The sequence below is a fragment of the Rana temporaria genome, chromosome 2 (assembly GCF_905171775.1).
Source record: "Rana temporaria chromosome 2, aRanTem1.1, whole genome shotgun sequence".
In the NCBI taxonomy this organism is placed as follows: domain Eukaryota; kingdom Metazoa; phylum Chordata; class Amphibia; order Anura; family Ranidae; genus Rana; species Rana temporaria.
This window is the reverse complement of record NC_053490.1, coordinates 397,236,521-397,247,882: the sequence shown is the minus strand read 5'-3', so window position 1 is coordinate 397,247,882 and position 11,362 is coordinate 397,236,521.

Genomic DNA, 11,362 nt, shown 5'->3' with positions numbered 1-11,362 from the left:
GCAGAATTGCCCCATGAACGACAACACCAGGTCAAATTGGTCTCAACCTGGGTACCGCCCACCAGCAGCAGCCCATTGTGTAGACTCGGCTTGGGATCCCCAGGAGCTGGGTCAGGAAGAACCATTGGGCACCCCTTACGAAGCCCTCATGGTACAATCTGTTATTACGGACAACAGGGAACACCATTGTCAGCTGGTCATGGGTAACGGAAAAACCGCCCGGGGATTAAGAGACAGCCGGGTGGGCGACAGCCAGGAGCCGGAGGGGCCCTGGAGGGAGCTGGGCAGAAAGAGGCACCGCCGGCTACCCTCCGAGAAAAAGAGGTCCTGGAAGCCGTATAACAAGCTGACCTGGGAGGAGAAGAAGCGACTGGAGGAGAGGGAGTCGCAGCGGGCGTCCCAGATGCGGGCCGAGATGTTCGCCAAGGGCCCACCGGTGGCCCCTTACACCACCACCCAGTTCCTGATGATGAAGGACCACGTGGAGAGCCTGCAGGACATGAGCAAGCAGGAGCTGATCCGTGAGTACATGGAGCTGGAGGAGTGCATAAGCCGCCTGGAGGAGGAGAACAACCGCCTGAGGTCACAGCAGGCTGACCACCCCAAGCTCCATGAACTGGAGATGGAGCTGGAGAAGCTCAAAGAGGAGAACCGGCGGCTGCGGAGGGAGCAGGGGGTGGCTGACTCTATGGGGCACTGATCCAACCCCCCCCCGGACTCTGAGCACCAGTGCTACAGCATTTCAACAAATATCAATTTTTCTTTTTATGAATCTCCTGTGATTGTCACTTTAGAGCCATAACCTGCCCCTCCCATAGCGGGACACCTAGACGGCGGCGCACAGACCCATTCGCCGTCTTCACACTGACTTCTGGTGACTCTGCAGATCACACAAAGACTTGGGGACTGACCGGCGTGTGATCTGACAAACCGGTGGCATACCTGAGTCGGAAGCTGTTGCCAAGGGAGGTCAGTTACGCCAAACGGAGTTAACCTCGGACTAAAAGCTCTGAACCCGTCAACCCTACTGGACCAGGAAAGGTCCAACCGGGTTGCCGGAGCAGGGAGAAAAAGGGGGGCCATTGTGAAGGATATGCTTCAGTTAATTCTCCCTGCTAGTAATGCTGTGTATGAAAGGGTAATTGATCTAGTGTGTTGTGTGAAGAAGCCCTGTGTTTACTGTTTACTGTGATTAGAAGGGGCTCATGTTAATTATTCTGATTGCTTCATTGTGGTAATTACCTCTTCTATATGCGGGGCCAAGCTGTCTAGATAACGTATTCTGTTACAACTAGTAATTACCTTCACTGATGTCATTATCTAAAGAAATGTGTCTTCAGAGTCGGCGCCAAAGTGTCTGCCTATAATCTGTAAGAGAGCCCCCACTGTGTGTGGAAAGGGGGTGGAGATTTCATTGTTCTTTGATTGAGGATTTAGCCTGTAAACTGCATATATACCAGCAGCATGCTGCCATTAAAGTGTCTTGTTCCAGCAGTAAGCTTGGGCTCATGTGTGGCTTATTGGGCGATTCCAGGAATATTCCTCCACGTGGAATATTGGGTGATCTTCGTTATGGGAAGAAGGGAATGTTTGACGGGGATATCATTCTAATTCCGTCACAGCAGGAACTGGGAGAAAGATGAATGCAGCAATGTACAGAGACATCCTTGATAAAAACCTGCTCCAGAGTGCTCTGGACTTCTGACTGGGAAGAAAACAATGGGTCCCATGACTGGACTTTAAAGGCACATGAGTGTAGACCACAAAGTGGATAAACATTATAATAAAAATATATAATTTATTATAGAAGTACAAAACAGATTATATTAAAACATTAACATGATATGGAATGAATGTAGACTGGCATATGGTTGAGTTCAAAAGAGTGCAAACAAGCAATATAGGACGTGATTCTTCAAAGTGTACCCGACGTTTCTGAGAGATGCCTCTCTTTCCTCAGGGGTGTAGAGAAGAGTCAGCCACTTATCTATAACATGTATAATATAGGGTTGTCCCGATACCACTTTTTTAGGACCGAGTACGAGTACCGATACTTTTTTTCAAGTAGTCGCCGATACCGAATACCGATACTTTTTTTTAAATGTGTCCCCAAATGCAGCCATGTCCCCCCACATATGCAGCCATTGTCTCCCCCCATGCAGCCATTGTCACCCCCCATGCAGCCATTGTCACCCCCCATGCAGCCATTGTCTCCCCCCATCCAGCAATGTATTCCCCCATGCAGCCATTGTCACCCCCCATGCAGCCATTGTCACCCCCCATCCAGCCATTGTCTCCCCCCATCCAGCGTCTCCCCCCATGCAGCCATTGTCTCCCCCCATCCAGCCATTGTCACCCCCCATGCAGCCATTGTCACCCCCCATGCAGCCATTGTCTCCCCCCATCCAGCGTCTCCCCCCATCCAGCGTCTCCCCCCCCATCCAGCGTCTCCCCCCCATGTATCCAGCGTCTCCCCCCATCCAGCGTCTCCCCCCATGTATCCAGCGTCTCCCCCCCATGTATCCAGCGTCTCCCCCCCATGTATCCAGCGTCTCCCCCCATGTATCCAGCGTCTCCCCCCCATGTATCCAGCGTCTCCCCCCCATGTATCCAGCGTCTCCCCCCCATCCAGCGTCTCCCCCCCATGTATCCAGCGTCTCCCCCCCATGTATCCAGCGTCTCCCCCCATCCAGCGTCTCCCCCCCCCATGTATCCAGCGTCTCCCCCCATGTATCCAGCGTCTCCCCCCATCCAGCGTCTCCCCCCCATGTATCCAGCGTCTCCCCCCCATGTATCCAGCATCTCCCCCCATCCAGCGTCTCCCCCCCATGTATCCAGCGTCTCCCCCCATGTATCCAGCGTCTCCCCCCATCCAGCGTCTCCCCCCCATGTATCCAGCGTCTCCCCCCATCCAGCGTCTCCCCCCCATGTATCCAGCGTCTCCCCCCATCCAGCGTCTCCCCCCCATGTATCCAGCGTCTCCCCCCATCCAGCGTCTCCCCCCCATGTATCCAGCGTCTCCCCCCCATCCAGCGTCTCCCCCCATCCAGCGTCTCCCCCCCCATGTATCCAGCATCTCCCCCCCATGTATCCAGCGTCTCCCCCCATCCAGCGTCTCCCCCATCCAGCGTCTCCCCCCCATGTATCCAGCGTCTCCCCCCCATGTATCCAGCGTCTCCCCCCATCCAGCGTCTCCCCCCCATGTATCCAGCGTCTCCCCCCATCCAGCGTCTCCCCCCCATGTATCCAGCGTCTCCCCCCATCCAGCGTCTCCCCCCCATGTATCCAGCGTCTCCCCCCATCCAGCGTCACCCCCCCCATGTATCCAGCGTCTCCCCCCATGCAGCCATGTCCCACTTACCTGCATCCCCGCTGCCGCCGACTGTGTCATACGCCGGGAACATTACAACTTTGAATCGCTGTAATGATTGGCGCTGCGTATAGACACTCCCCCTCGCTCGGGATTGGACAGTTCACCCGAGCGAGGGGGAGTGTCTATGCGCGGCGCCAATCATTACAGTTATTCAAAGCTGTAATGTTCCCGGCGTATGACACAGTCGGCGGCAGCGGGGATGCGGCGAATGGCGGCGGGATGCGGCGTCACGGCGGCGACGGCGGCGGCGGGGGGGGGGGGAGTATTCTATTTGGGTATCGGGGGTATTTGCGGGAGTACGAGTACTCCCGCAAATACTCGGAATCGGTCCCGATACCGATACTAGTATCGGTATCGGGACAACCCTAGTATAATAGATAGTCAGCATAAACCGTGCAGCATTTTTTATGCTTAATGATAAAGAAGAGAAATAGTAACTTCTCAATACTCACAGCTTGAAGCTGTTCTATGGACAAATCATTCCTATTCATGCGTTAAAAACAAAGAAGATGAGCCACATTGTGATCTGGGTTTCACTGGTATAGCCAAACGTGATTGGATATAGTTCAAATGTTGGCTGACCGGTGCCCTAGGCCCTTCATACACAGCACTGCTGGAGCCAACCTCCGCTGGGCCCTGTAAAAATAGTGTATAATGGTAATATGTGATTGCCCTGAAGGTTTTTTTTTTTTTTTTTATTATTATATTATTGCTTGTTTTGTTGTATATTAAATAACTTGACATTACATGTTTATAGTCTTACCAGATTGTGCACAGTAAGGGAGTTGTGTTGTTGTGGCTCGTGACCGCTGCAAGTAAAAATTAATACAATGCAGAGGTTATTGATCTAGAATGTAATAGTTGGTGAAATGATGTGGCACCACGTAGAGACACAGACCGATAATTTGTTTTCTGTATGGACTTCAGACTGGGGTGAAGGTTCATCTTCCAACAGGACAACGACCCTAAGCACACAGCCAAGATAACAAAGGAGTTACTATGGGATAACTGTGAATGTTCTTGAGTGGCCCAGCCTTGAACCCTATTGAACATCTCTGGAGGAATCTGAAAATGGCTTTGCACCGACACGCTCCATCCAACCTGATTTTATATATATATATATATATATATATATATATATATATATATATATATATTTACATATACACTATATTACCAAAAGTATTGGGACACCTACCTTTACACACACATGAACTTTAATGGCATTCCTGTCTTAGTGCGTAGGGTTCAATATTGAGTTGGCCTACACTTTGCAGCTATAACAGCTTCAACTCTTCTGGGAAGGCTGTCAAAAGGTTTATTTGTGCACTGGTGTCTATGGGAATGTTTGACCATTCTTCCAGAAGCGCATTTGTGAGGTCAGGCACTGATGTTGGATAAGAACACCTGGCTCAAGTCTCCGCTCTAATTTTTCCAAAGGTGTTCTGTTGGGTTGAGGTCAGGACTCTCTGCAGGCTAGTTAAGTTCCTCCACCCCAAACTCTTTCATCCATGTCTTTATGGACCTTATTTGTGCACTGGTGCGCAGTCATGATGGAACAGGAAGGATCCACCCCAAACTGTTCCCACAAAGTTGGGAACATGAAATTGTCCAAAATGTCTTGGTATGCCGACGCCTTAAAACTTCCCTTCACTGAAACTAATGGGCCAAGCCTAACCCTTGAAATACAACCCCACACCATAATGCCCCCCTCCACCAAATGATTTGGACCAGAGCACAAAGCAAGGTTCATAAAGACATGTCTGAGCGAGTTTGGGGTGGAGGAACTTGACTGGCTTTCAACCCGATAGAACATCTTTGGGATGAATTGGAGTAGAGACTGCGAGCCAGGCATTCTCGTCCAACATCAGTGCATGACCTCACAGATGCGCTTTTGGAAGAATGGTCAAATATTCCCATATTGTGCAGCTAAACATTGTGGACAGCCTTCCTAGAAGAGCTGAAGCTGTTATAGCTGCAAAGGGTGGGCCAACGCAATATTGAACCCTACAGACTAAGACTGGGATTCCATTAAAGTTCATGTGCGTGTAAAGGCAGGTGTCACAATACTTTTGGTAATAAAGTGTGTGTGTGTATATATATATATATTCACAATTGTTGAAGTTGGACTTACATTTAAACAAAACATGTTAATTGAGCTGTTGTACAAACAATGGCCCAGATTCAAGAAGCACTTGCGCCCGCGCAACCATAGGTTACACAGCGCAAGTGCTTACTTGCTCCGGTGTAACGAGTGCTCCTGATTCAGGAACCTCGTTACACCGACTGCAGGCTAAAATTTGCGCGGCATAAGGCTCTTATGCCTCGCAGATTTTAGGCTGCATTCTTGCGGGGGCCGCTAGGGGGCGCTCCCATTGTGTATCAGCGTGTAGTATGCAAATTGCATACTACCACTGATTCACAAGCTTGCGCGGGCCCCGCGCAAGCCAGGTACAGAGTTTCCGTACGGCTACTTTTAGCGCAAGGCTGCCCCTTCTAATAGTAGGGGCAGCCAATTATTATTATTATTATTATACAGGATTTATATAGCGCCAACAGTTTGCGCAGCGCTTTACATCAGGGAAGACAGTACAGTCACAATACAATTCAATACAGGAGGGATCAGAGGGCCCTGCTCGTTAGAGCTTACAATCTAGAAGGGAGGGTCAAGTGGAACAATGGGTAGTAGCTGTGGGGGATGATCAGATGGACTCAAATGCAAATACAGTTGTTAGGTGTGGGTAGGATAGGCTTCTCTGAAGAGGAGGGTTTTCAGGGATCCTCTAAAAGCTAGTAGAGAAGGAGATAGGCGGATAGATTGGGGTAAGGAGTTCCATAGGCTTGGAGAGGCTCTGGAGAAGTCCTGGAGACGAGCATGGGAGCAGGTGATGAGGTATGCTAAAGTATAGCCGGCCTTCCCGCGCCGTGAAATTTGAATTTTGCGTAAGTGAAACGTGAATGGCGCTGGACGCCATTCACGTTCACTTAGAAGCAAATGACGTCCTTGCGACGTCATTTGCCGCAATGCACGTCGGGAAAGTTTCCCGACGGAGCATGCGCTGTACGCTCGGCGCGGGAGCGCGCTTAATTTAAATGATTCCCGCCCCGGCGGGATCATTTAACTTGCGCGTGCTTACGCCGGGCAAATTTGCCGGCGCGCCCTCGCAATTCACGGAGCTACTGCTCCGTGAGTCGAGGGCAGCGCAAAATATTTGTGGGGGCGCAGGGCAAAATCGTTGCCCTGCTCCCCCGCAAATATCGCGCAATTCTACTTGAATCTGGGCCAATATCTTTTTCCATCAAAATCTTTCATGTGGAGTCAGTTAATTAGTGCCCAAATAAAGAAAAAAACAGAATGTAAAACACACTGGTGTTTTATACTCTACAGTTTCGTTGGATTAGTCTCTATCATTTTGCATATTTTTTCATGAACAGCAGTAGAAAACAATCTCTCAGTCAAAACGACAAAGGACAAATCAAAAGAATAAGTTGCAAGAAAACACCAAATGTAATGCTAATGGTAGCTGAATGAATTCTCCACTATTTGAAGCATGAGATGTATAATTCAAAGTAGATTGCCAACACACCATTAAGATCTGCATCTGTTCTAGCTCTGTTTAAGTGACGGAATTCCCATAAACACATGGTGGCTTGCTTTTCACCCTGCTGAAATAGTTGTTCTCATTAACAGAATGAGTATTTGGCAGGGGTCCACCTACAAGAAAGGTTTTTAATTGAACGTGCACTTCTACAAGTATGTTTACTCTATGCTTGGGTGGATTACACTATCGTTTGCTGCAGCCATGAACCAGTCTTAGACACACTTACAAGCTCCAGAATAAGCTGCCTTTTCCTTGTAAGGAAATTTTGAAAAAATGTCATAATACACTTTTAGTTACTTATTTACAACATAAGATGTTGTTTGTATCTTTTCAGCAGTGTAAAATCATCATTATCACCACACCTCCGAAATGCACTGTCATAGCAACCTTGTGTGGAGCCAGCCTGCACTCTCCTCCCCTTCATATGGCAGCTGGGCGTATGTGCCATATAGCAGGGGTACAGCGGGACGCTGTCCCTGGTTCCTATAGGCGCTCATTCCTGCCCATACATGCACACAGGTGGCATAGCGTGGGTTGTCAGCGCCTGGGGCAAGGCAAGTAATTTGCGCCCTCTAACCTGTGGACTTTTAGCACTACCCCGAGTCCTGTCCCTTCCCTTCCTACAATAGTACTGACCAGCCTGATTCCTACACTGATCACTACACTAACCTACCTGATTCCTATACTGACCACTACACTACACTGACCACTATTACTGACCACTACACTAACCACTACACTGACCACTACACTACACTATACCGACCACTACACTGACCACTATACTATACTAACCACTACACTAACCACTATACTGACCACTGACTACTACACTAACCACTATACTGACCATTACACTACACTATACTGACCACTACACTGACCATTACACTACACTATACTGACCACTACACTGACCACTATACTATACTAACCACTACACTAACCACTATACTGACCACTGACTACTACACTAACCACTATACTGACCATTACACTACACTATACTGACCACTACACTGACCACTACACTACACTATACCGACCACTACACTGACCACTATACTATACTAACCACTACACTAACCACTATACTGACCACTGACTACTACACTAACCACTATACTGACCATTACACTACACTATACTGACCACTACACTGACCATTACACTACACTATACTGACCACTACACTGACCACTACACTGTCCGCTATACTGACCACTGCACTACACTGACCACTATACTAACCACTGACCACTACACTAACTACTATACTGACCACTACACTAACCACTATACTGACCATTGTACTACTCTATACTGACCACTACACTACACTATACTGACATCTACACTATACTGACCACTACACTACACTGACCACTACACTACACTGTCCACTACACTACACTGTCCACTATACTGACCACTACACTGTACTGACCACTATACTGACCACTACACTACACTGACCCATACACTAAATGTTACTGACCAGTACACTACACTGACCACTATACTGACCAGTACACTACACTGATCACTATACTAACCACTACACTGACCACTATACTAACCACTACACTGACCACTACACTAACCACTATACTGACCATTACACTACACTATACTGACCACTACACTACACTGACCACTATACTGACCACTACGCTACACTGATCACTATACTGACCACTACACTGTCCACTATACTGACCACTACACTACACTATACTGACATCTACACTATACTGACCACTACACTACACTGACCACTACACTACACTGTCCACTACACTACACTACACTGTCCACTATACTGACCACTACACTGTACTGACCACTATACTGACCACTACACTACACTGACCCATACACTAAATGTTACTGACCAGTACACTACACTGACCACTATACTGACCAGTACACTACACTGATCACTATACTAACCACTACACTGACCACTATACTAACCACTACACTGACCACTACACTAACCACTATACTGACCATTACACTACACTATACTGACCACTACACTACACTGACCACTATACTGACCACTACGCTACACTGATCACTATACTGACCACTACACTGTCCACTATACTGACCACTACGCTACACTGATCACTATTCTGACCACTACACGACACTGTACTGACCACTACACTGCAATGTACTGACCACTACACTATACTGACCACTACACTAACCACTATACTGACCACTACACTAACCACTATACTGACCATTACACTACACTATATTGACCACTACACTACACTATACTGACCACTACACTACACTATACTGACCACTATGCTACACTGACCACTATACTACCCTGACCACTATACTACACTACACTTTCCACTATGCTGACCACTACACTGTCCACTATGCTGACCACTACACTATATTAACCACTACACTGCACTGACCACTACAATATACTAACCACTACACTATACTGACCACTATGCTACACTGACCACTACACTATACTGACCACTACACTATACTGACCACTAAACTGCACTGACCACTACACTATACTATACTGACCACTATGCTACACTGACCACTACACTACACTGTCCACCATACTGACCACTACACTGCATGACTCTAGCTGCTCTTCTACTCTCTCTCTCTCTGGCTGGCTGCTCCCTCTCCTCAGACCGTGTCCACCCCCCCCCCCCCCCCAACACCCCTGGGGTCAGCAACATGACTCTCACGATCAACGCAAAGGGAGTCTTACCTTCTTTTCTTTGGAGGAAAGGAGAAGACAGCGTCGCGGCTCAAAATCTCAATTTCCTGTGTCCCCTGTGTCTCGCCATGTTCAGACTCCGGCACCTTGTGATTGGGCATATGAGGTCATGTGCGGCAGCAGGGCTGGCCTGTTAACAATCGCGGTTGCTCCTGAAGTCCCGCCTTCGCCCAATCACAGGGTGAAGGAGACTGAACATGGGCAGAGACGGGACCCCAGGACCTCACGCGTTTGTGGACAGGCCAGCCACGCCGCCGCACATGACCCCATACGCCCAATCACAGGGCACCTGAGACTTAACATGGCGGCAGAGCATGGGGACATGGGGAAAGTACATTTAGGAGGAGGCAGCCCACTGTGACACATATGGGCGGACGCCCTCCTAAATGTTGCGCCCGGTGCCATGGCCCCACCCCCTGCACCCCCCACGCTACGCCAGTGCATGCACATCTTATCGGGACAGGCGAAGAGGGGGAGACATACTTATTACATGTGCGACACTCAAGTCTCCCATCGTCAGCTCATAGTTTGCTTTTATCCTCGTTAATAAATGTTATCGCAGTAGGGCGGATGTGCGCTCTCTTCCCTTTTTGTTTTTGAAAATCATAATTAACCCCTTCACGCTGACTGCACACATATATGCGGCCTCACATAAGTGGACTTTTCTCTTTGGGGCCGCATAATTGCGTATCCCCCTTTGTGCTGAGAGCTTGCTCCTAGCACAGAAACCTGGCTCTTACTGAGAGAGGGTCTCGTACTAACGATCGTTACCTGGGACTCTCCATTCCAGGTCACCTGATCATTGTGATAGCCTCTGATTGGCATTGCAGTGATCAGTCACTGTGAGCCTGCCCCTGTGTTTACTTCCTCTTTTGAATGAAGAACAAGATACATTGTATGTATGTAAACAAAATGTAAACAAACCAAAATGTGTAAAAAAAAATATCTAATAAAAATAACAAGATCCTGGTTTGCCAGGGTTAATGTTGGGGTCAAAGGTCAGGGTCAGCATATTTTATGTAGAATTTTTTTTTTTTTAATTAGTATCAGTGTCAGTTAGTGTCAATGTTTTAGGTAGGATAAAAAAAATGCAAACTGTGCACAATATTTTCTGGGCTGTACTACAGGTAAAAACAACAACTACCATACACCAATGTTTCTAAACTCCAGTCCTCAAGTACCCACAACAGGTCATGTTTTCAGGATTTTCCTCAGATGAATTGGCTGTGGTAGTTACTAAGGCAGTGAAACTGATCAAATCGTCTGTGCAAAGTAATGGAAAGCCTGAAAACATGACCTGTTTGGGGTACTTGAGGACTGGCATTGAGAAACATTGACATACACATATGTGGTATTGCTGCAATCGCCAGGAGCAGGATAATTTATTTGGGGTTATTCTTTGGTGGTAAATTATGAAATAAATATACAGCTAAATTTAAACAAAATACTGTTTTTGGGTAAATTTTCCTTTGAAAAGTAAAGTAAATCAGGAAAAAAGAAAATCAGGAGATATCCATTACCATTTACCACCAAAAGAAACATTTTACACCTATGATAAAACTTATAGATCCTTCATTTCTTTGTAAGTGGGCAAACTTACAAAATCTGCAG